This window comes from Stenella coeruleoalba (assembly GCF_951394435.1).
Source record: "Stenella coeruleoalba genome assembly, chromosome: 10".
NCBI classification, from domain to species: Eukaryota; Metazoa; Chordata; class Mammalia; order Artiodactyla; family Delphinidae; genus Stenella; species Stenella coeruleoalba.
Window position 1 is genome coordinate 95,220,410 of NC_137156.1, and position 26,442 is coordinate 95,246,851.

General features: G+C 37.6%; 1 protein-coding gene across 1 annotated transcript in view; it reads left to right on the forward strand.

Moving 5' to 3' along the window:
* Window positions 1-26,442, forward strand: part of GRM7 (glutamate metabotropic receptor 7) — a gene marked incomplete at its 3' end in the record, with an annotated part of 1,084,681 nt that overhangs the window by 185,675 nt on the left and 872,564 nt on the right. Inside the window, exon 3 of the mRNA XM_079934350.1 lies at window positions 22,418-22,526. The remainder of the gene's footprint in view (window positions 1-22,417; window positions 22,527-26,442) is intronic.

Sequence of the window (26,442 nt, forward strand, 5' to 3'; positions counted from 1 at the left end):
TGGCAGAAAATACTTAATTTATAATAGAAATTTTTTCTAAACTACAGTTATTAAATCAGTTTCCTGCAGGCTTACCTATTTATATTTGAAACAGAACTTTTGAATTTGCCCATTTACATAGGTCAGCTAATAAATCCTCCAAATATTTAATTTGTACACCAGATATATCTAACCCAGAGGCTCCTGTCTATCTTGATTTAATTTGTTACTGTATTTCTTTATTTTAGAATAGCCTCACTATTTACTGCAAAGACTGTAGTTTTCATTAAAATCCCATCATGGACCTTGTTATTCCCTCAGTAGATATTTGCTTAAGCTCTGGATGTATGCAATACGGGGCATATTTGTATAGAAAACAGTGGAAGAGAGAACTACATGTAAATGTCATGTCCTGAAGTGCCTTATAATCCTCTGATATTTTTCTGTAATGTAAAATATTTATTTACATTTATGTTCAACTTAACATTTATTGAGGGACAGACATTGGGATATAAAAATAAATCAGCCATGGTCAGTGATAATCTCAAAGGGTAGAGAGACACATAAATGATTAATGATAATACAATGTGGCAAATGAATTTATAGAAAGACTTAACATGAGCAAAGAGGAAGAGCATACACTCCCATCTGGAGAGTAGAAAAGGGGGAACCTTGCTGGAGATGGTGACTGGGTCTGAAGAGCTGGATTGGACTTAACTAGGGTAAAGACAGAATATTGCAGAGTGGTGGAGCCCTAGTATTGAAGCCCAGAATTTAAAACTTGCTAGCTGCATGACCACAGGCAAGTTACTTAACCTCGGTGTCTAAAATAGTGATTTTTTTTTCCAGTTTGGACAGACTTCTTTTTTTTTTTTATAATTTTTACTGGAGTATAGTTGCTTTACAATATTGTGTTCGTTTCTGCTGTACAGCAAAGTGAATCAGCTATACGTATACAATAAATGTGTGATTTTAATGGTGTGTTTAAAATAGTTCATGCCTGTCAGTGTTGATTGAGTATTAATGAAATGTTTAGAACAGTACCTGGAGTGTAGTAAGTGCAGTATCGATATAAACTATTCTTATTTTTATTACTAATTGGGGTCGAAGGGGAGGGAAAGAGCCTCACAGACAAGGGAGTAATATGAACAAGGACACAGAGGGAGGAAAACCAGCCCTGTTGCAGGATAAAGTTCAAGGGAGGAATGGCAAGAGATGATGCTGGAGAGGTAGGCAGGGACCAGTTCACCGTGGCCTTGAATGTCATCTTTAGGCAGCTGGAAATCATGCTGATGTGGAGGTCCTCTCAGCAGGAGAATAACACAGTCAGACTTGGCATTCAGAGCTATCACTGTGGGAGTTTGTAGTGGCTAAAACTGGAGTGAAGTAGTTTAGGCAAGAAATGATGAAGGTCTGACCAAAGGAATGATACTAGAAAATAGAGAGAATACAAGAAATGGAAGACATATTTAATGGGTAATATTATCAAGTCTCAGCAGATAGCTTATTATTATCTATTGTGGAGAGATGGGGGAAGCATGGGCCCCATGGATTTCAGCCTGAGAGGAGGTTTTTATGGTTATCAGCAGCAGACAACATCTGTGGTCAGGGAAGATGAGGATGAGGGAGAAGACCTAAATGGCATTATTCACAATCTCCTTCCTCATTTTTTTGGAATGCAGAACCTTTCTTTAAACAGCTAAGCCTTTGAACTTGCTAAAATGTCAGCTCAGTTGAGCGTTACGTAGAATAAGAAAGTATAAGAGTCTCCCCTGACAAATTATGCCTTCTCTCTGTTGATGTAAATGCTCCCTTAAATAACCCTTAAATTTCTCCTCTATTTCTGAGGAACTGGTTGGGAGCTGAAGCAGGCTATAATAATTTAATCTCTACATAAATTCATAAAATGGAAGTGACAGGACAAAGTTATACCCTCCTGTGTTCTGAATGTTCACATCTCATTTCTGGATAGCATTGAATCTTTATCCTTTAAAATAACATCACATTCTTAAAAATTTGGTAATTTTCATCTTATTTGATTTGATGTGGCATTCTGAAGAAATTCAGGACGTTTTCCATCTCTGCTTTTACTCATTTGAATTCTATATAGATGCTTTCAGGGTCTTAGTTGCTGAATCTGCATTGTTGAGATGAAATCACAAGCCTTTTGATTTAATGTAAGAGCTTCATTATTCTCAGCTGTGTCATTTGGTGCCTGTATATCTGCTGCCTGGAAATGCCATCAGGATTCATCAAAATAAAACTCTCTTAAAATTTACTTTCTTTCTAAAAACAATAGGAAAAGTAGCTCGAAGGGTACAAAGAAGTCTAAAGAGGATGCACAATGTAAGTGGGGAAACTGAACAAGAATAAAATACGTACATATTTTTTGTCTCCAAACTTTGTCTCGTGCAGACATTTGGAAAATTTCTGATAAATTCAGAGAACAAAGCCCCATTTCCTTTCCATAGAAGAAGAGTTCAGATTAAAGACATTAACGTAGTTTTTCCTTTTAGTTTGTGTTTATGCTGTATTCACAAAGTTAAAATAGATGCTTATTCCTACAACATTTTTATCTTTATTTGTTATGTACTATTTACAGATAGATCAAATTTAATATAACAGAGAAAGTAGACCAAGCGTCATATACAACTGTACCTGAGAAATCAGGCCGTGAAATAGAAGGAGGTTACCTAAGACTTATATTTTCCAAAATGGCATACGTACCATTGGTGATAGAGTAACAGGATTGGGGGTATGATACTAGAATGGAATTAAATTACATGGAAACATATAATAAGGAAAATGTTCCTGTTTCAGTTTTCTTTCGGCGCTTCTGATTACTTCAAGGCCCTGGTGTGTTGAAGCTGCCTTGTAGACATCACAAAAGCTGATTGCTTGCATCTCCTCCCATTTATGTTCAGTAACGTCCGTCACCTTGGGAACTTGAAATTGGCTATGGTAGGAGTATTTACACCACAGAAATCATAAAATGCTACAGTGGCCACCCTCCTCTCTCAGGCAGTTGCTTAGCATCGACCAGCAGGTCGCTGGTGAAAGGGAATGGAGGGCGAACCTCTCTTTAATGACCAGGGCCTGAGCCTTCTGTGGGCAGGTAGACTCCGAACACCATTTTCCTTTCATTGCCTTTAGTTTTAGAATTGTCTTTCATTTATGCCAGGTGATACAGGTTTTCCTTTATAGAAATCAAGTGTATGAAAATATGAAGTGTTTTTCTTTAAATATATCAATATTTAAGTCAATTCAATAAGGAATGAGCCTGGTTTAAAAAAGAATTGGTAATAAAGATGATATGTAAATAGACCAAAATTGGGAAAGTCTTACTGGTCAGTCAGAATTTGCGAGTACCCTGCCCTGTACAGTTTCCCAGTATTTGTCACTGTATAGTCAACAGGCCTTAGTTCTCAGCCACAATTTTACCCTGTTAAACTTGCCTGAAGGAGTGAGGCCAGCATATCAAAGAAATGTGTTTGTTTACCATCTCTCTGTATGTTTCCTTTACGCCCCCCCCCCCCCGTGTAAGTTTCTGTGACACCTGAAGGGGGTTTTCTCTTTTGCCAAGACTGCCCTCCCTTGAGTGGTTCTGTCTCAGTGTTTGCAGGGGTTCTGTGGTTGCCTACCTTAAACGTATAGCTCCTTTCCTCCTGGCTCCCCTGTTATACCCTGGGCATCTGCCCAGGGCTGCTTCTGTGAGAGCTGGAGTAGGATTGCTGGCTGGGGAACCGAGCCTCATAAGAAACTTCGTAGCTTCAGAGGCTTTGCTTGTGATTTTCTCTATTTGTGTGAAAAGGCAGGCAGATAGCATGCGAGTTGGAGACTAGACTCTGGCAAATATATTATCACTGTAATATTTACCTTGATCATCTCCTTTTGACCGTTTTATTGATATCTAAGATATATAAACAGGACCCACTCCTTCCCATAACTCAAACCGACAGCTGATTGATATTGCACCCTGTAGGCTTCTACTGACGTGGGTATCAGTAGACAGAAAAAAATGTGCTATTTAAACCCTTTTCTGACTGTCATTCTCTTCAAAGACAGTATTTTGGGGAAGATATAAAGGTGAAAATGTAAGAGGATGTGGAAAATAGTTTTTAAATGTGTCGGTGTTCAATATTTAGAAGTCAGGAATTAGTTCTCTCTCCCTTCCAAAGACTTCTTTCCTTTGGTCTTCAGTCTCGTAAATAAGCCCAGAATGAAGACAAAATAATTTTAGAAGAGTTGAAATAGAGGATAAGATTAAACCATTGTTCCTATAGCTGCCTCTTTCCCAAGCTCAGTTCTCACTCCATTGGGACAACTTTTCTGACCAGCCTAACATTTTCAGGCAGCTTAGATGACCATTCCCTGGGCTCCCATAGCATTTTATGTCTAAAGCTAATGTATTGCATTAAATTAGACTATGAATTTTTTGAGCATGCCGCAATATCCACTACAGCTCCTGATACAAGGTGAAGCTCAGGTACTGTTGGTAAAAGGACTTTGTATAAACAATTTTCCCCAATGTAAGACACCTGCTATCTTTTTGTCATAGAGAAAGTGATGTCTACTTTCCAGCTTGATTGCCCAACATCCATTCTTTAATTAAATGATGTAAATGATATAATTTTAAGCCGCCTATGATCCACAGAGTGTGGGGATCACACTTTGAGAATTACTGTCAATCCCTGCTCAGCACCTCTGCCTCAGCTTTTTCTGGTTAGATGCATGTTAGGCGAGACCATACTGTCTTCCTTGTTTCTCCCACCCCCAGATCTGTGCCCTGCACATGGTAAGCCTTCATGGAGTTGAACAAATAAATCGAAGGATCTGCAAATGCTTTGCAAAAGTTAAGAGGATTAAAGTGTCATTTGTAAAGTAGTGGCATATAAAAGATTTTGGGGTCAGGTGAAGACAGTTCTGTTTCCAGAAGTGTTTTGACAAGAGCACTAAATGAAATGCCTCCAGTGAATTTGAATTCATTGTGAGTCAGACAAAGGGTTGCTGTAAATTATTCTGTTGTCATGGAATATCAAGGAAGTTGATGGATAAAGGGACATACTAATGAGACTCTAAGTGACAATATGAAATGAAATCAATGGTCTCTAAGAGACTTCTTCTGAACGACCTTGGGAAAGCATCTGTTCTCATCATTGCCGATTACCAGGATTACTAAGCTTTGTAGGAGGTGCATTAACTCAAAAGGATCTTGTTCTTCTGGACCGTATCTTCCCAGATAGTGGGAAGAAAAGTGGTGAGAGATCATTTTGGGAGTGTAAAAAGTGAGAAGAGTTATTATTCATGATAGGTTTTACTGCTATGCCCTCTATAGCCACATTTATGTTTTCTTTCTTTTTTTTTTTTTTTTGTGGTACGCGGACCTCTCACTGCTGTGGCCTCTCCCACTGCGGAGCACAGGCTCCGGACGCGCAGGCTCGTCGGTCATGGCTCACGGGCCCAGCCGCTCCGCGGCATGTGGGATCCTCCCAACCGGGGCACGAACCCGTGTCCCCTGCATCGGCAGGCGGACTCTCAACCACTGCGCCACCAGGGAAGCCCCACACATTTATGTTTTCTAAGCACCTTCATACCTAATAATTTTTGCAATCCCCACATAACCCCTGCAAGATAAGAAAGAGTATGATTTTTAGGTGAAAAAGAGAACCTGAGATGTGGACTCTTTAACTAAGGGTAAAAGTAAACTTTTAAATGAAGCACAGCTATTTACAAATAGGGGTAAGGTGAGAAAATAAATATCTTGATTCATAAAAAGGGGTGCTTCTAGAAAGACCACACCATGAACATTGATTGCATCTTCATTTTTCAATTAAATCATTGCTTCCTTCTTTCCTTTCCTCAGGAATGCCCCTCTTTAAAGCCTGGAATCCTCTTGCCTACCTTCTATAAGACTGCTATAAGTCTATAAGACTTTACTATTCAGCTCTTTGCTCAAATGTCATCTCTTCCAAGAAGCCATTTCAGAGTACTCTCTTTTAAGTCACACCCAACCCTCTCAGATATATCACCCTGTATATTTCATTTATAGAGATAATCACAATTTGATATTGGCTTGTGAGTTTTTTTCTATATTTATTGTTGGTCTTCTTTGACTGGAATATAAACTCCTCAAGGGTAGAGACATCCTTTGGCTTATCCTGACAGTGTCTTAGCACAATGCTTAAACATAACAGGCACTTACTGCATGTTTGTTAACTGAATGGATTCATTCTCCTTTAACTGAGTTTCTGCCATGGGCCAGGCACCAATAATACTAAACGCAGTTGTTGCCTCAAGGAAACTAATCCTTGATGCCTTGAGATCATCTTACAAGCGGGGCCAGTTTCTATTTTCCCTTGCTACACATGAGTCTTTTATTGGCCCTGGGTTAATAATCTTGCAGCAGCTAAGAAATGCCGATGGCCAATAAGATCAGTTAACTTAATAAGAAGCAGTAGAACATAATGATTAAGAAAGTGGACAGTGGAGCCAGATTGCCTTGTTCATTTTTTGGTTCTGCTGTTTGCTGCCTTTATGGCTTTGAGCAAGTTACTTAACTTCTCTAAGCCTCAGCTTCCTTATCTGAGATGGGGATAATAATATCTATTTTTGTTCTAAGGACTTAGTAAATTAATATGTGTAAAGTGCTTAAAATAGTGTCTCATGTATACTCGGTACGGTATAAGTGTAAGTAATAATTATTGTATATAGCCACAAGTGAGAGTTCCACACAAAATCAGATTCCGTATAACTCATGTTACTGAAATTCAGGGGATAATCCAAAAAAGCGGTCATTGCCATTGAGAAATATAAGGGATGCACGGTAAGAATGTCTTACATGTATGAATGCTAAGCTAGTATATTTTGCCTTTACTTTACCGTCAAACTCATTTGGATTGTACATGGAGAAGACATTTCAATTTCAAAGTAGCCAGAATGAACTTAGGGAAATGAATAGCTTTTATGAGATGTCATGTAATAAAGCATACCACCACCTTTGATAAGTGTGTACTGAAGAGTCTGATGTATGGTTCCACACATGGTAAGCATGCCTTCATTTAAAGGGACTCAGAGTGTTTCTGCACAACTCCAACAGCCAAGGGAGGAATAAATAAAGAGAAGCAGCCGCATCTGAAATGGGGGTTATGGGTATATAAGTATTGTCTTACCAGCAGTAGCTTTTGGCTCAAAGGATTACACTAGAATCACTCAGAATCACAACTGAACAGAGATGAAATCTAGTTTAAAACTCAACATCTGGGGCTTCCCTGGTGGTGCAGTGGTTGAGGGTCCGCCTGCCGATGCAGGGGACATGGGTTCGTGCCCCGGTCCGGGAAGATCCCACATGCCACGGAGTGGCTGGGCCTGTGAGCCATGGCCGCTGAGCCTGCGCATCCAGAGCCTGTGCTCTGCAACGGGAGAGGCCACAACAGTGAGAGGCCCGCGTACCGCAAAAAAAAAAAAAAGCAGAAACAAAACAAAACAAAAAACTCAACATCTGAGCAGAAAGTAATTGAAATTTTTAAAAAAATGCACAGCAAGAAGATTGGTCAGTATAAACCCTAATAACCCCGTACAAGCAAGAAGTGTTTCCATTTGAACAACCCCATTTAAAAAAATAGTGCAAATCTTTTTATATTACTTTATTTTGTTGGTGCATCACTTCTGTCTTGCAATGCAATAACATGGCATTTGAAATGTGTATCTTCACGTTAACCAGAAAACAAGTTTTCTAACCTTAATTTTGCACATAAAGTATCTGTATTTGGTCAAATGTTCCTCAAAACCCTTTCCAGATTGTTAAAGAAGTCATCATGCTCTAACTTGAGCTGTTTAATCTTGTTTATTTTCTCTTTATATAGCAGCCACTAGCTGTTCTCGCTTTCTCATTTCCAGACCTTTCACAATTATTGCCAAAAAGTATACCAATTTGATTGTTCTGTTGTAACTTTGCTACTTCTTTTATTTTACTGCTCGATCTCATTTCTACTCATGTGGAATTCAGACTGTTAACTCTGCATCTTTTAGGTGGTCTGTTTTAGGTGGTCTGTTTACCTACAGGTGACATTTTCCTCTCAGCTTCACCTAGGTTTTGCCATTCAGCCACGCAGGCTCCCAGGTGCAGTCTGCTCTTGCTCACTAACAACCCCGTATTTGTCAGTCTACACTGATTTACTCTCAAAGTATCCTAATTAATGGCTCTTTTATATTTCCTTGTTTTATTTTTCAAGGCAAAATCTCAGATTCTAAGTTCTTGGCATGTAAAAATATCAAAGACCTAGTATTAACTAAAAAGAAAGTCCGTAAAGTATTAAGGCATTATGGAGAGTATCATCCCATTCTCATTCAAATAAAAATGATATAATTTGTGCATAGAAAAACACAAAAGGACTAGATCAACCAATTCACTGATTATATCTTTGGATGGGATTTTAGGGCATGTTTAATTCCTCTATATTTTTATACATTTTCTTTGTCAGTATGTACTAGTTTTATTACCAGAAGAAAACAATAAAGACTTGTTTCTCTAGTGACAAAAAAAGAAATATATCTATTTTACTGAAAGAAAGAAAATAACTGTGAGGCATATTCTGTGAGCTTAATGTTGATAAACATTTAGTACGAATTATGTACAAGACAGAAGAGTTAACAGAATAGAGAGAAATGGAAGATGGAACTCAAACCCTGAAGGTGCTTGGCATTAACCTAGACAATGCAGTGAATTGTTAAAAAGTCATAAACCCCTAGTTATTTGTTTATTCAAAAAATATTGGAGCACTTTCTAGTCAGTGCCGGGAACTCTTCTTGGCATGGAGATGTCCTCTGAACTGTCACATCCTTGTATTTTTGCAGCTAAAATTCTAGTGGAGGAGGCAGAGTACCAACAAATGAACATACTACCTGACAATAATAAGTGTTATGAAGAAATACAATGCAGAGTAAGAGGAGAAGGTGATGATAGGACAGTGACATTTTGGCTAGCGCCTTAAGGAGAGGCTTCTCTTTTAGAAGAGACACAATGTAAGGTGGCTCTATCAGAGAAGAGCAGAGGAAGGCACCCGAGCAAAGCCCCTGAGGCAGAACATGTGAGCAGCATTGAGGAACCCCAAAGACCCAGTGTACCTGCTGGATGAAAATCAGGAGGCAGTGCAAGGGGGGATGAGATCAGACAGACGGAGTGAGGGGGGGCAGACAGACCTACAGAGCCCTGCAGGCCAAGGCAGGGATTTCATAGTTCATAACAGTGGTTACAGGGAGCTATGGAAAAGTTGAGGGAAACAGGGTGAAATAATTTTATTTATGTTGTGAAGGAATCGTCCGGCTCTTCCCTGGAGAATCGTGTTGGAGGTCGAGGAGGAAGGTAGATGACCTGTTTGTTGAGAGATGACGGTTTAGGCCAGTGGTTGGCAAATGATGACCCACAACCAAATCTAGCCCACTGACTTCTTCTTGTTTAGTCTGAGAGCTAACAATGATTTTCACATTTTTAAATGGTTACATTTTAAATGGTTATATAGGTAGCTACATAGTTTCTTTGATTTTGCCTGTTGACCTGCAAAATTGAACATATTTATTACTATCTAGCCCTTTAAGAAAAAGTTTGCCAGCTTCTGGCTTAGGCAACGATATCAGGCCTTAGACCCAAGCAGTTTAGTTATTTATTATTTCTCCATGCAAATTTTCACTCTGCAAAGGAGAAGGAGAGAAATGATGATTGGCAGGTGGAATGAGGGGCCGAACCTGGAGAACAGAGAAGCAGTTGGATTTAGGCTCCATTTTAAAGGCCAAGCGACAAGATTCACTTATGAATAGGGTGTGACCTGTGAGAGGAGCCAAAGATGAGACTGTGAGTTAAGCTTTTGATGGGGCCCATTTCCAAACTGGTAATGAGTGGGAAGGAAGTGTTTGGGCCAGGGTGGGGGAACTGGGAGTGTGCTGTTTTGGATATGTTAATTTTGGGATTCCTACTAGATGTCCTTATAGAGATGTCTAATGAATGCCAAGAAGGTGATTCAAGCAATACGTGCTATGGAATTTCAGAAGAGGGCTGGGACATTGGGGCTGCCGCATAGTGCCGTTGGCAGATGAGTAGGACTAGTAATTGTAATGAAAATAGTAATAATAATTAAAAAATAATAATAAGGCCTTAATCTAGCTGAAAAATTGTGTAAAGTACATGGCATCCATGAGCATGCACCTGGCAGACCTCCAGTTACAAGGAGCATAACTTACCAAGGACCCCAGCTCCTGAGCTTTTATATCCATTGTAGTGGTTGCACCGACTACTACAATGGGTGACTCTCAGTGAAGGACTGAGCATGGCAGGGATTCAAAGGCAGGCGGAACTCCTGTAAGGGCTGAGTATGGCTCCAGGAAACCCCCTATGTCTTGCTGAGACTTCTTAGAGTATATGGCAGTTAAGGGCATTTCCACCGAGCCATGCTTCCAGAGTCAGACTTGCATCATGGTCCAGTGACTCCACTTTCCCAGGTCCTGGCCCTTTATCTCTCACACAGGCATTTCCCCCAATTCAGTCCTTGCAAGTTCAGTCCCATCTGATTTCCACTTCAGATACCCAAACTAAACTCAGTAGCTAACACATATTATCTGTTTAAATCCTGTTAAAGACCATCCAAACAAGTCTCTAAAATAGGTTCTTCATTATTCTCATATTAGAGACCAGGAAAATAAGGACTGATGAGGTGAAATGATTTTTATAGGTTTCAGCCTTAATTTTCACAAGTTATTATTGAATGTCCGCTGTTGTCAAAAACAGGGGGTAGAACTGACTTTCTAACTGTAAAGCATATGGTTAACCAGTATGTTACTGTAGTAGTTCTCAGCTAGGGGCATTTTTCCCATGGGATATTTAACACTATCTGGAGACATTGCTGATTGTCACAAGGGGGTGGGGATATTTTGGGTAGAGGCCAAGGATACTGCTAACCATCCTACAATGCACAAGATAGCCCATCAACAAAGAATTATACAGCATCAAATAGCAATAGTATAGAGGTTGAGAAATCCTGCATGACACCAGTAGAATCTTACAGAGATAGCAAAGGAGGCAGATCCCCAAGGTTTATGTGAGTAATAGGAGAAGCAGGACAGCGTGGGAAGAAAAGTAAAAATAAATACATAAATGCATACGTATAAATAAATTCACTCTCAGTTTCTACATAAGGAAGAAGTAGCAAAAATAATTAACTGTAATGAATTAAATCTTAAATGTCTAATGTGTTGCAAAATCTCACATTCTGAATAGCCAAGCAGAATAGGAGACAGAAAAAATAATTGGCTTGCGTTCATTTTAAAACCAGTTGACTTTTGCTGAGCAAATACCATTTGAACATTGCCTGGAAAAACAAATTCAGTTTATATGTGTATTTGCATGCTTAATTATGTGCCAGACATTTATGCTAATCATTTTACAAGATATATACTAATATTGACCTCACTTTAAAGATGAGAAAACTGAGACTTTGTTGTAAAAAGCAGTGGAACCTAAAGTCTGAACCTGGAGCCTTGTGCTCTAAAACTTTATTCTAGAATGGCTGTGAGAGGTGGAAATAAATGACTTGGTCATTAAGAACATTTTTCAAATGCTAAGACAGTTGATGTTAATAATTCCCAATTGTTTAACACAATTGTTTAACTTATCCAAAGCAACTATCCATTGCTCCGATTTCTCTTTATGCCACCATTTTCCTCCACTTTATTGTGCACAGTTCTAGGTAGCTCTTGTACTTGAACGCAGGGTTTTATTAAAAACAAACAAGGAAACAGAAAGGTAGCAAGAAACAAACAACCCCAGCAGTTTTCTTTATTTCGGCATGCATATGTGTTGTGTTGTATATATTACATATGAATAATTACACACTTTGTAGAAGCATGCACGTTATTGATTGAATTCATGCTTAAGATTGTCATGAAGCCATCATTTTCCACAGGAAATAGTTTCCTTAGAGGGTTCTAAAACTCTCTCTTTAGAACAATAAACAATAGCTTTATAATTTCTTGTTAGGCCATTTATATAGTATTTCCACTGTAGAGGGAACTTAATAGTCATCAATAGAGATATTTGCCAGGACTTTCCTAGAGAACTCAGGAGCCATCTGATAAAAATCAATATGAAGCAGTGAAGGAAATATTTTGGTAATCTCTTTCTGGGTGCATTTCCCCCCATTACATTGCTGCTTTATTCTCTTGCATAGGTTTTATTGGATGTCATACAATTAAATCCCCATGCACAGTTCTTGGAAAATTTTACACTGTTTAGGCCCATGCAATTTAGACAAATAATATGTTTTCAGACTACATTTTTTATTATGCAGAAGAAAGGGAAAGAAATGAAGACTAGCAAGTTAGTTACAGAAAGGGCACAAAGTACAAAGTGTTCTCAGGAAAGTTCTACTATAGAGTATTTATTTATAAATAGACTGGGCTAATAATGATAAAACACATCACAATGGCTAAAAATTATTGTGCATTTTCTATAGTAAGCATTTCATGTTCGCTCTTACTGAGCCCTCATGACACACATGCTAAGAAGTTGGTTCTAAATTCTCCATTTTACAGATGAGAAAAAGAGGTACTAGGCTAAGTAACTTGTTCAGCTAGTAAGTGGCAGAGCTAGATTACAAACTGGGGTGATCTGACTACACACGGGAATATCTTGACCAAAAGAACTGAAAAAGAGTTTGTCCTTTGTCTACTACATCTTGTATTGAGCCTCATGCAGTGACCGCCAGTTAATAAATAACTGGGCAGAATGGCACACACCACATTAACTACTTGGGGTTAAGAAATCAGTTAAGGATTCAGTATACTGGGCTCTAGCCCACAGGATTAGAACTTTTGGAGGATAATTAAGTCTACCTCTTTGGGCTTAAGGAACTTCAGTTGTAAAACTGAATGGACTACATTCAGTATGTAATCTCTGTTGTCCTTCCAGACAGCCCAAAAATATTCTAAAGGAAATGTCGTAGGGTTCAATTGTTCCTCATGCCTCTTTTAGGTGCATTCGGAATGTGTAGAACTAGAGACATTCTTTGAAACTAAAGTGTGAAATATGAAGTCTGAGGAGCTGCTCTCATAGATGGGTGTTCTCCCATGCCGTCTGTTTAGAAGCACAGGAGTAAAATTAGATATCTGCTCTGTTTGGATCTCACGTAGTTGACCTGATACCGAAAGGATAAATTAAATATGAGTTATTAGGGGCAAGACCGAAAAATAATTTATCCTAGTATAAACTATTTCTGCTTCTCCGTGATGATGTGTGCAAGGAGATCAGTGTCCCAGAACATGAATGAGGAGGGCTACAGAAAGGTCATTTATTAAGTGAGAGAATCTTCCATGTGCTACACACCTCGATCTGTCTCATGGTGGAGCCGCACTTTTATAAATTGAACCATGCAAATTTAAAATAGTGAGCCGCTTAAGAATATCAAAATAGCCTTACTTTATGTATAACATTTGAACAAGGAAAATTCCCCCAAATGAAAAATAGAATCTTTTCATTTAAAAACTGGTGATTGAACCCCACTGGGAACTGGCTGTACCCTCCAGATGGTGGAGCTAGTTTAGCTAGTAAAAAGAAATACCCATCTCTGCCTCACAATTAGCCTTAGTTTATTTGACATCATCTGGACCCCCATTCCTCTCTCTTAAGGTGAGAGTCTTGTATCTCATTCAATCATGACATGAGCCCCTGACTCTATATCTAGGCATCTCTTATAAATATAACGTGTTAATGTTTCCATCTAACAGTTAAGGTACTAGTGTCCATCTGTAAAAGAAAAGGTATTGAATCATGTAGGTGGGTATGAAGTTTATGCATGTAGAATTTAAACCTGACACGTGACACAGCCCAAAGTGACTGCTTGCGATTTCTTTTGAGGTTTGTACAAGACCTTGCTTAAACTTGCAAGTGATTATCTTAAAAGCCAAAATCTTACACATGAAAATGGAGCTACAGTGTGAATTAGTTTTTAGGCATAATGGTGAATAAGCATGTTCAAAATTACATAAAATTGTTTAGTGAAAAAGGAATCCTGTAGCAGAATTATTATACAGTTTAATCTATCAGAAACTACTCTTTGAAGGATGTGCAGTTATCAAAGTATACATGCTTCTATAAGAGGTATGTTGGTCTTTAAATGTAGCTAATTACAAAGAAAGTAGAGATTTAGCTTGCTATTTTTTCCATCTTCAATATCGACATCAAAAAAATCATTCAGAATGCTCATAAAAATTGCTTTCCATGGTTTTTATGACTAAAAACTGTTTCTCAGCAATTGGATTAATTCTCATTTTCTGAAACATTTGCCAGAACTCTGAGATGAAAGGAAAAACATTCTTATTATGTGCCCTTCTTGAGAGAGCAGTAGAGGCAAGATCTAAGTCCAAAATTATTCATTTCTGCTTCCATTCTTTCTTGAAACCTTTTCTATGGCTGTGATGTACAAGAAATAGCTGGAGAATTTTTATATCCACCCCTGCAAGTAACATGAATCATCTGTTCCCTTTTTTTTAATATAAATATGAAAGAGAGAAACTGTCCATGATGATTTGTGGAGAGTAGGTGTGTGTGAGATCTGCTATTTCCATGGTTAGTTCAGAAGTTGGTGTCACGATTGCTTCCTACACAACAATATGGGAAACCACTTAGCAGCAGGAATCCCAGTTGGCAGAATTGCCAGTTGTACCTGCTAAATAGACAGTTATTTGGGGGAGAAATCCTCAGGACACCTTAGAGAAATCAGGCAATGTTTTATTTAGAAATTAGAGACTCCTCTGAAGAGGGATTATATATATAGGAAGTACACTGGAGCACAACAGTGAGTGATGATGATGATGATGATTACATTCTTATAGCTATGTGCAGGTCTTTCAACAGACAAAAAACAGTTTTTCAGAAAGCAAGAGTTTTGTTGAACAGGAGTGAACCTCAAAATTAAGTGTATATATATATATATATATATATATATATATATATATATATATAACATTGCAGAAATTGTCTGGAGAAAATTTGGGGTAGGAAATGATGACTGGAAGGTAGATTGGAAAATGATGTTCTGGGATTCTAAGGGAATCCAAGATGACCATGAGCATTGCTTTCCTAGGAGGTCGTTTTACCAGCAAGGCATGAAGACTGCAATACCAGCCTGTGATGGCTGGTAAAGTGTAGACTGAACTATGGTGTTAGTGTGACAGCAGCAAGGGCACTGGTTTGAACAACTCCAGGGCTACACACTTCCATTCATGTATTCCATGAAGTACCATGGAATAAAATATTCTAGAAAGAAACAGTTTGGAAAGACCATTTTAAGCTAGCCTTCATAAAATCAGAGTCCTGGTCTACAAGGTGTGCACTGAGATCAGTATCGCTTGGTCCTTGCTCTTGTAACACTTCTGTGGAGTTGTCCTTTCCCCCTTTTTCTACTATGTTATGACATCAGAATGGATCTTCTAAAGTGCCACGCTCCCCTCTCCCTGTAGAAACTGATTGTCTCTTCTGAGAAAGTTATCAGGTTTTCTGATCCACCCAGTAACAATAAATTATCAGTAAATTCAGCTTTAAGGCAGGTGTTTCAGTGCTGCTCGCTGGTTCCCTTGCAGGCCTTTCCTGGAACTGAGCATGGCCTGAATTGGGGAGCTACTCATCTTCCAAAAATAATGGTTTTCAAACTTTGTCCTGACTGAACAATCCTTCGTTCAAAGAAGTACTTGCAAAGATGCCCAGTAAATAAAGAAGAAGAGGTGTTGCTGCTGAGTTTGGAGCCTTGTCTGCTCATTGTCTCCAGCCACCTGTTGCCTTCTCTTGTCCACAGTAGCCACTGAGGGAACTCCATCGACCGTCTTGGGCTCTGGCATATCCAGTGTTAGAAACACTGCTTACACAAAAATCTGTTTCATCGTCTTTAAGTCAATTTCTGGAGGTCTGTTATGATATTTGAAATTGTTCCCTTTCCCACTCTAAAAATAATCTCTGATTCTAACTCATTATCTAAAAGTAGCACTGCAGTATTGACCTGAGCCTGTAGAACTGTATTATTCAAGAGTCTTTTGGTTGCAAGTGGCAGAAAACTCAACTCTGACCTAAAGGGATTCTTTTGGCTGACATAGTTGAAAAACTTAGGGGTAGCGCTGGGTTCAAGCACAGCTGGCCTCCACAAGTCTTTTTCTTTCTCTCCTCTTTCTCTTTTTCTTTCTCTTTCTCTTTTCCCATCATTCATAGCGCTCTGCCCATATTGGCTTTATTTATGGGCAGGCCCTTCTTCATGTGGCAGCTCTCAAGTAGTCTTTAATGTGCTTTTTCCAATAATTGTAACAGAAGTTTTAGAATTGTGACTCATTAGACCAGTTGCTTTTTTTAGTTAATAGACTTTATTTTTGAGCAGTTTTAGGTTTACAGATCAGTTGAGTGGAAAATACAGAGTTCTCATATATTCTTTTTCCCTACACAGTTTTTCATATTAACATTTTGTGTTAATATGTACATTTATTACAGTTGATCATGTATTAATATATTATTATTAACTACAGTCCACAGTTTACATAAGGGTCCACTCTTTGTGTTGTACAGTTTTATGGATTATGACAAATGCACAGTGTCATGTATTCGCCATTACAGTATCGTGAGCAATAGTTTCACTGCCGTAAAAGTTCTCCCTGTTCCAACTACTCATTCTTCCCTCCCTTCTGCCGAACCTCTGGCAACCAGTGATAGCTTTGCTTTTTACAGAATGTCATGTAATTGGAATTGAAAAGTATTTAGTCTTTTCAGACTGATTTCTTTCATTTAGCAATATGTTTTTAAGTTTCTTCCATGTCTTTTTGTCCATTTATTTTTATTGCTAAATAATATTCCATTATATGGAAATAGCACAATTTGTTTATCCATTCACCTTTTGAAGGACATCGTGAATGCTTCCAAGTTTTGGCAGTTTTCAGTAAGGTTATCATAAATATCTGTGTGAGATTCTTTCAAGTCGAATGGATAAATACTAAGGAGCATACATTTTGGATGGTATTATAAGACAATGGCTAACTTTGTACGGAGCTGCTAGACTGCCTTTGGGGTGGCTATATCATTTTCTATTCCTACTAGCAATGAATGAGAGTTCCTGTTTTCCATGTCCTGGTCAGTAGTTGTTGTTTCAGTGTTTGAGATTTTAGCTATTGTAAAAAATGTGTAGGGGCTTCCCTGGTGGTGCAGTGCTTGGGAGTCCGCCTGCCGATGCAGGGGACGTGGGTTCGTGCCCTGGTCCAGGAGGATCCCGCGTGCTGCGGAGTGGCTGGGCCCGTGAGCCATGGCCACTAGGGCTGCGCGTCCGGAGCGTGTGTTCCGCAACGGGAGAGGCCACAGCAGTGAGAGGCCTGCGTACCACCAAAAAAAAAAAAAAAAAAAAAGTGTAGGGGTGTCCTGTTGTTTTAATTTGCAATGTCCTAATGAGATTGGACTAGTTTTAATTGGTGTGCAGCCTTGAACCAGTCTCTGTAGTCAAAGGGATGGAATATGTTGATTAGTCAGGTCTTTGTCTCAGGCCTAATCACTCAAGCAGAGACCACAGGATATGCAGTGATTTGCAGTTACCAAATTCACAAAAGAGAAATGATTTGCAGTTATCAAAAAAGAAAATAGGTGCCACACTGGTAAATACATCATATAGCCTCAATCAGTCAATCAGTGAACTGTCCTGACAAAAATATAATGGTAGTAGAAGAAATATTCATATTTCGGTAATTCTCAGATGAAAAACTCATGGTGTATTTCAAAGGTCAAGGAAAGAGGAAAGTACATGGATATGTAATTGATTTTGGTTTACTGTTCTTGTATCCTGAGATAAACAACATGTGATAGATCCATACAATGGAATATTATTCAGCCATAAGAAAGAGTGAAGTATTACTTATTCATACTATAACATGGATGACCTTGAAATTGTTATGCTATGTGATAGAAGGCAAACACAAAAAAACACCTACTGTATGATCCCATCTATATGAATGTCCAGACTAGGCAAATTCACAGAAACAAAAAGTATCTTAAGGGCTGCAGGCGGCTGGGGAGAGAGGAGAAAAGGAGTGACTGCTAATAGATACATGGTTTCTTTTTGGCATCATGAAAACCTCAGGGAATTAGACAGTTGTGATGTTTCTACAACTTTGTGAACATACTATAAATCATTAAATTATATATTTAAAAGGGTAAATTTTATGGCATGTGAATTCTATCTTAAAAATAATTGAAAGCAAAAAAAAAAGGAAGGAGGAAAGAGGTGGTGTGCATATGGAGTGGAGATTGGGATAAGTGGCAATGGGAGTATTGGGAGTGTTGGACTCAATTTCTTCAATTTATTTTCAGTATTTATTTTCAGTATTAATTATTTGCTGTGCATATTGATTCATGAGTATTTATAGCTCCTTTCTGTGTGAAACTATCACATAGTGGAGAAGAAATAATCCACTAGAGGTCTTTTATGATTTAAATTAAGCTATTATTCAATGTAATTACTAGTCTGAATGTTTTAAAGTTTCTCTAAATAAGAACTATGGAGGCTGTTTACAAGATGGTTCATTGCACGATTATGCATAATCAGCAATGACTGTGAGTTAATGATCACAGTGTGTGTTTTAGTTGAGAACATAATTTTGTCAATGAATATACAATGCTTATTAATTCAAAGAGTTTTTTATATATGTTGGTTCAATAAGTGTTCTTTGAAACTAATATATTGGCCAAGTAATAGGTTGCCAGTCTAAATTGATGAGGTTGAATCTTGCAGTAAGAAGGAGTGAGCATGGTTTAAATGTACATAAATATTGGCACAAGTTAGTGATATGAGTCTGAGAGAAAATAAGGGAAGTAGTAAACATTTCATGGTTTTATTGTGATAGCTGTCCAATGATCGATTTATCTTGGGATTGATCATTAGCCAAAATGTAAGCCATATGGCAACTGACATTTACAAATGTGCTTTCATCAGTCAGTTTTATTCACTGAGGACAACAATTTAAAGATTCAACATTCTAATAGTTTTTAATGCAATGTTCTGAAGACTTCATTCAGTAATAGATATATTGGTGGCAAGAAGAATCTTTGCAGTATCGTGGAAGAATAGTGTTAGAAAAGAATTTGAGTTGATGATAGACCGCATTTATTCCATTCAAGGATCTGTGTTTATTTCAGCCAAAGTTCTGAAAGCATCTGCAGTTGGTTATTTCTGAAATGCATTGGAAAAAAATAAGAATACATTTACATAGAGGACATAGATTTTCACATACTATGTGAAAAACTAGATTCAACCTATGTCAAATAGCCAAGAAATGAAAAATTTGCTAAAGAGAGAAAATCTTATATATTTATGTAAATTTCATCATTCCACTAAATCCTGGCACAGTAGCTATAGGCTTAATCAGCCCGCCTTTGTATTTAAAAGGAGACAAGCTATTTTTGCTGCTATAACAGTAGAAATAAGACAAAGGACCGTATTTCCTGCCTCTGAATTAGAGAACTTATTCTGAGTTCATTCATTCATTCAAGTGATTTAAGATATAATTTAACTATGATTTAAGATATCATTTAACTCTCAACTTCTGATAATGTTAGGACTTTATCATACATTTCATTTTATCTTGTTATCATAACTGTTGCTGTTGTCATTGTCATCATCAACATTTTATTTCCATAGCATTTTATAATAGTCTAGTGGCACACAACCCAATATAAACAAATCAAACATGATGCCATATTTTTGTCAAAAATTGTCGTTGGCTCTGAATCTACTAGAAGAGAGATAAAAAGGAGAATCTAGATTGAAATGAATGGATTTAAAGATGGAATCCATCACATATGTATAACTACCAGAATAGTTAATTTGTGTCACTATGTTTTACCATAGTTAGAACATTAGATTGAGGGTAGGAAAGTGTAGCTTGTTCGTTAAGTGATTTTCCAAAAACCACTTAATCATTCTGAGTCTTTATTTTCTCAGCTGCAAAATTGAGAGAACAGAGTGGAACTTGAAGTCAACATGAATACTTAGCTTATGTAGCTGCTGTCTTTCAAACCATAATGGAATTGTCACAGTGGAATGTCACTTCACTTCTGCTAACATCTCTATCACTATTTCAGTTTCTGAAAGAGATGCCAACATTCTACCCAGCTCTTTCAACTCCACTCTGAGTTATTTAGCAACCTGGTTTTTCATTCTCTGTCCAGAACAAGATCATAATTTCTTTTGGGGTGCTTTATTTTAGAAGATTCCGGCTGTGGAAAAGGACAAACAAATATAAAAAGACAAAGCAGATATCATGGGAATATTTTTTAGAAGGCGTCCAATCATAAATGTTTCTAAAAAAGCGTGCTTTTAAAACTTGCTGCTCGTATTTGCCCAGATTCTTTTATTCAGTTTGGTCCAGAAAGGAGGGTGGTTGTTATTTTAAGAGCAAATATAGGACTCAATATTTCATTTATTCAGAAGGGGGCACACTTGTGCTTTTAATAGCAGATGTATTCAGATTTGCTAGTATATGAAATTTACACAGAAACTTTTAGGGAATGATAGAACCATTCCTCATTATCAGAGTTTCTTAAGCTATGTATGTATATACACCACTTTAACACTTCTTAAATATGGAGAATAACAGAATTCAATATGCAGGTTTCTTCTGAGGAAAGGGCTTCTTCATTTTAAGTCCAGAGTCTTATTAAGTTGAAAACTTTGTATTTTGGTCTGATAATTATTCAACACAATTAGCTTTGCTGTTCATAAAGAGTTTTATAATCATGGAAATAACATTCCTTTGACAACCTGTCATAAATTTTAGTTTAGGCTCTGAAGGTGGGAACCTTATATATAGCCTTACGAATGTTTTCCTCACTGGTCGTCATTAAAATAATGGCGTCATTAAAAAATGTCATCTTCTGTATACAAATATGACAGAGACCCACGTGGAGGAAGAAGAGTTATGCAATGAGTTATCTTTCAACCAGTGGGTTTAACTGTCCGAAGCCATAATTATCTTTTTCAGGAAAGCAGGGTGAACCTTAGCGTGGTATTTGCCCAAGGTTAGGAGTTTGGTCTGAAGCTTCTGAAAATCATGTCTAGCACCCACAACTTTGGCCTCAGTGTTGTTCTACCAAATTTAAGTATTTGATCCAGAATGATAAAATCTAGAACCGTGTGGAAAAACTAATTGTACAGTAAATTCTTATTGAATGAATAAATAAATGAAAGGTTGAAAGTATAAATTAGTGAATGATACATTGGATGGATGAGCAGATGGATAGATAGATGGGTAGGAGGACATACAGATGGCCAACAGGCACATGAAAAGATGCTCCACATCACTAATCATTAGAGAAATTCAAGTCAAAACTACAATGAGGTATCACCTCACACAGGTCGGAATGGCCATCATCAAAAAGTCTACAAATAATAAATGCTGGAGAGGGTGTGGAGAAAAGGTGACACTTATACACTGTTGGTGGGAATATAAATTGGTGCAGCCACTATGGAAAACAGTATGGAGGTTCCTTAAAAATCTAAAAATAGAGTTGCCATATGATACAGCAATCCCACTCCTGGGCATATACCCAGAAAAGATGAAAACTCTAATTCAAAAAGATACATGCACCTCAGTGTTCATAGCAGCACTCTTTACAATAGCTAAGACGTGGAAACAACCTAAGTGTCCATCAACAGCTGAATGGATAAAGAAGATGTGGTATGTATATACAATGGAATATTATTCAACCGTTTAAAAAAGAATGAAATATTGCCATTTGCAACAACATGGGTGGACATAGAGATTATTGTAGTAAGTTAAGTAAGTCAGATAGAGAAAGATAAATATTATATGATATCACTTATATGTGGAATCTAAAAATTAATGCAAATTAACTTATTTATAACACATAAGCAGACTCACAGACACAGAAAACAAACTTTTGGTTACCAAAGGGGGAAGGTGGGGATAAATTTTGAGTATGGGATTAACAGATACATACCACTACATATAAAATAGACAAACAACAAGATTTACTGTATAGGACAGGGAATGATATTCAATGTCTTGTAATAACCTATAATGGAAAAGAATCTGAAAACTAACATATATATAATCATTTTACTGTACACCTGAAATTGACATAATATTGTTAATCAACTACAGTTCAATTTAAAAAAAAGAGGATGCCTGAGATTGGTGGGTAATACATATGTCTAGTCACCAGTTATGTCATTATCTACTTGCATGTTGCAAAGTAAGTCACTCTTGGCTTCCGAATTTCAGCTTCTTCATGTAGTGTAAAGAGGTACGACTACCTACATTCTAAGCTCTCTTTCAATCCTAAGGTGACAAGATTCCACAAACATACGTATACGAGGCACTTTCTGATATGTTTTCTTTTCTCCATCCTCCACAGCCAGTCCATCAGCCATTTATTATTTGCATATTGGATCTGAATACTTCCCTGCATGGCAGCCATCCCAGTCTGTACCACCATAGTTTTCACCTGAACTCCAGCAGTTTACGTAAGTGGTTTCTCTGCATTGTTACATTTGCCCCCAGGGCATCCATCTTGACATACATAGCCCACAAAGTGACATGTCTTAGAAAACAGCTTAGATCATGTTACTCCTATGTTTGAATCCTTTCAATTAATGATCATAACAGTCTGAATAAAATCTGAATTTTAACCTGGTTCATAAGGTCCTATGTGAACTGGCTCCCATCTAACTTCCTCTTCGCATGTCATTGTCTTCATCGTTTATAGTAGATCTTTCTGATCACTGGACATAGCAAACTAACTCCCACCTTAGGGTTCTGTAGTCGATCGTTTTACAGGTCACCTTTCTTAGAACTGCACATACCTCTGACCTCTAATCCTTCAGGATAGAGAACAAATGTTGCCTAAGAAAGGCTTTCCCGATCATTCTAGTGTAGTACCTCCAAGGCACCCCCATGCATTTGTATCCCATTACCCTGCTTTATTATCTTCATGGTGCTATGTCCCTCTCTAAATCATCTAGTTTATTATTTGGTTTCCTACTTTATAGTCTTTCTCTACTCTCGTATGTAAGCTTGCTAAGGACAGGGGTGTGTTCTAACTTGTTCATTACTGCATCCTTATTGTGTAGATACAGTGGTAAACACACAGTAGGTGCTCAGGAAATATTTGTTGCATGTTAACAAGTAATCTTCCCTCCAGCCTTAAATGAGAGTTTTTGACTGGCGCAGTGATTCATATTCACCTTTGCGGATTTGTATAATACCATTATGAAATGTTGCTGGGTGTGTTATCTGCCTCATAGGGAGATAAGGATGTTTTAAGGATTAAATGAGATAATGTATATGAAAGTTACTTTGTTAGAGAAAAAAAAAATCTTATAATAGTATTTATGATCACTCTCCTGATTTCACAGATGAGCAGATGAGAAACCTGGAGCCCCAGTGGGTACATAATCACCCAAGGGCACAGATATGAGCTCTTATATCTTCTGCCAACCATCACAAAGATGCTTTTACATATTTTTTCCCCTTTATGCTGAATGTCCCTCACTGAAAGTTCATAAGGATGACAAAGATGTTTCTGAAAATTAGAAAGGGAGGAATAAAGCCACTTTTTGTTGAGAAAGGGCGTGCAGATCAGTAAAAACAGCCACAGGGAATATAGGAATGAAAAATTCAGCGTAGAATTTGGCCTACTGGCCCAGATGGTAAGGGAATAAACTAGTTGCGATGTTTAATGTCAAGCTATAGAAAAGTTAATAGGTTTGTGAACAAGTGTTCCAAACTCTCAGCTCAGGGTATGATTTCCCAATTCAAGAAACTTTTCTAGCCTGAGGGTAACAATTTTTACTCAGCTTTTGTGCAAAGAAACTGCCACTATTTCATATTTTCTTTTCTTTTTCTGTTTCCTTAATAAAAGTATTCAGTATTACTTGGTGGAGTTCTGCCCTACTGTTTGATATCATAACACTTTCTTCCAGGCAGTGCGGTGTCCTGTCATTGGGAGCCATTGGTGCTAACCAGAATGGTGTACAGTACCAAGGAGTATGCTAGTATATTGAGTTATATCTCATATTCTTATGTAATTCACAAACCAGCCCTTTAAAAGAACTGAGTTTCGGACCTGTGTGATGTCATTTGTGGTACACTTAAGCCACACTTTATTTTTAATTTGATATATGCTCATTAAAAAACATTATCTTACTTGCTTTAGGGTCACACAACTAGTAAGTGAAGGAACTAGTCTTCCAAACTCCATTATTTGCATTTTTAAAAATTGTTCAGCATTTATATGAAGGCAAAAATTAACCTTCCAGCTCTGTTATCAATTTCTGTATCCCAGTGGATATACCAATGTCCTCTGAAGTTGCGTAGCTCTGATTTGTCATGAGGTGGCAATGTAACAACACCTTGAATTGGATCTATGATGAATTCTCCCACCTTGGTCAATTTCTGAGGGAGCTGTGCAGAGCTGAGTTTGCTATGGAATGGCCACTGAGTGAGGAGGCATGAGAACAGACTTCTAGGGCTTGGATATTTGATTTTGTGCATATCCAGCCTTAGCTTCTAGCTGAAGAATCCTAATGTGGAACCCTAGGAGAATTTGCTTTCTGGATTTCAAATACAAAAGTTCAAAGAGGTCAGGTTCTATTTAAAAAGCCCACATGCAAAAGTTAGTGAAGTACCTTGAAATTGCCAGTGAAGAGGTCATCCTGAAATATACGGAGTAAAAAAAATGAGTTTTAGAGGAGGAAAATATGTTTTCAAATAAGGGAATGTATATTATAGCTTTTTAAATTCCATTCATTCAGAGAAAGTGAATAAACAGGGATAAAAGACCTTGAGCAAGACTCTTTTTCATGTCTATTTAAATAAGAACTTGATTCAATTTGTGGTACTATTAAATAGGAATACAATATTAAATAGCTTAAAATTTATAGTGGTATTTCTTACATCCAAATATGTGAAAAGAATTTTATATAATTTATTATGGCTTATACTGAGGTGGCTCTGAAATTATTAATTGTGAACACTGTCTAATACTTTTCCCTAAAATATTAATAAATGTATACTTATATATTCTTAAAAATTCAAATATTATATTAAAATAATGTTCATATTATCATTTAAAGATCTAGAATGTAATTTCCCAGCCTTGATTTTAATTCGATTATATGAAAGCTGAAAATATAAGATTATAACACTTTTTTTTAGATTGTGGTTATTTTTTAAAAAGTCATTCACCTGTTGAATCATTCAGTAGATATATAGTGGCACATTCCAAGTTGTGGTCACGTGGTTCCAGCCTCCATTAGACTTATAGTCTAGTGCAGGAAAGGTTAAGTAAACTGAAGCTTAAAATGCATGATAATAAGTGCTGTGATGGGGTTGGTACAGCGTATTATAATCACACACTGCAGGATCCTCTTATTTGAATTTGGTGGGGGGGCTGGTCAGAGAGAGTTCCCAGGGAAAGTGATATGGAAGGTGATACCTGAAGTATTAGTAGAATTCAGCCAAGCAAAGAGATGGAGAAGAATCTTTCAGTCACAGTGAGCATAATACGTGAAAGTATGGAGACAAAAGAGGATGTGGTGTTCTTCGAAGAAGAGAAATTAAATTTGACTAAAAGTTAGAATTCTTAAAAGATAAAACAGGGACTGGGGACAATAAATAAGACTGAGGCGGTAAGCTGTGGTTGTACCATGGAAGCATGACCATCCTTCTAAGAGCATTGGGATTCTGTAGTAAGGTTTTAAATAAGGAAGCTGCCTGGTCAGGTTCACATTTTAGAAAAGTCATTTCACTGTGAAGAAAAGATCACAGTTAGGTGAGAGCCTAAGTCTAGAGGCTGAGGGACTCTTTTGGAATCTGCTATAGTGATTCCAGATGATACATGATGCTGGCCTCAACTAGAATAGCACTAAGTGTTGATGGAGAGAAGTAGCTGGAATCATCATTTTTTTAGAAGATTAAATTGAGAGAGCTTCACAGCTGTTTGGAAGTAGAGGAGGGTGAGGATATGAGGTCAGAGAAGCTAATTAGATTTCTGGAATCTGCAGCAGTGGTGGCTGGTTCCACTTCCAAAGATAGAAAACACAGAAGTTTGCAAGTGAAGGTAGTGAGATCATTTGGGGCATAGAAAGTTTTATGTTTCTGTAGGACTCTAAGTGAAATGGCTAGCAGAAATTTGGGCTTGTGGATTTTGAAGCTCAGTAATGAGATGTGACCTAGAGGTATAAAGTTTAGAACTTTTATCAGGTAGATGGTAATTGAGCATTTGGGAATGGATGATATTACCCAAGGAAGATGTTGAAGAGATTCTCAAACTTTGGGGTCAGATGAATTACCCAGGAGGTGTGACAAAATTCAGAATCCTGGGCACCAACTCCAGAGTCTTACTGAGTAGGTATAGGATGTAGCTCACAAATCTACACG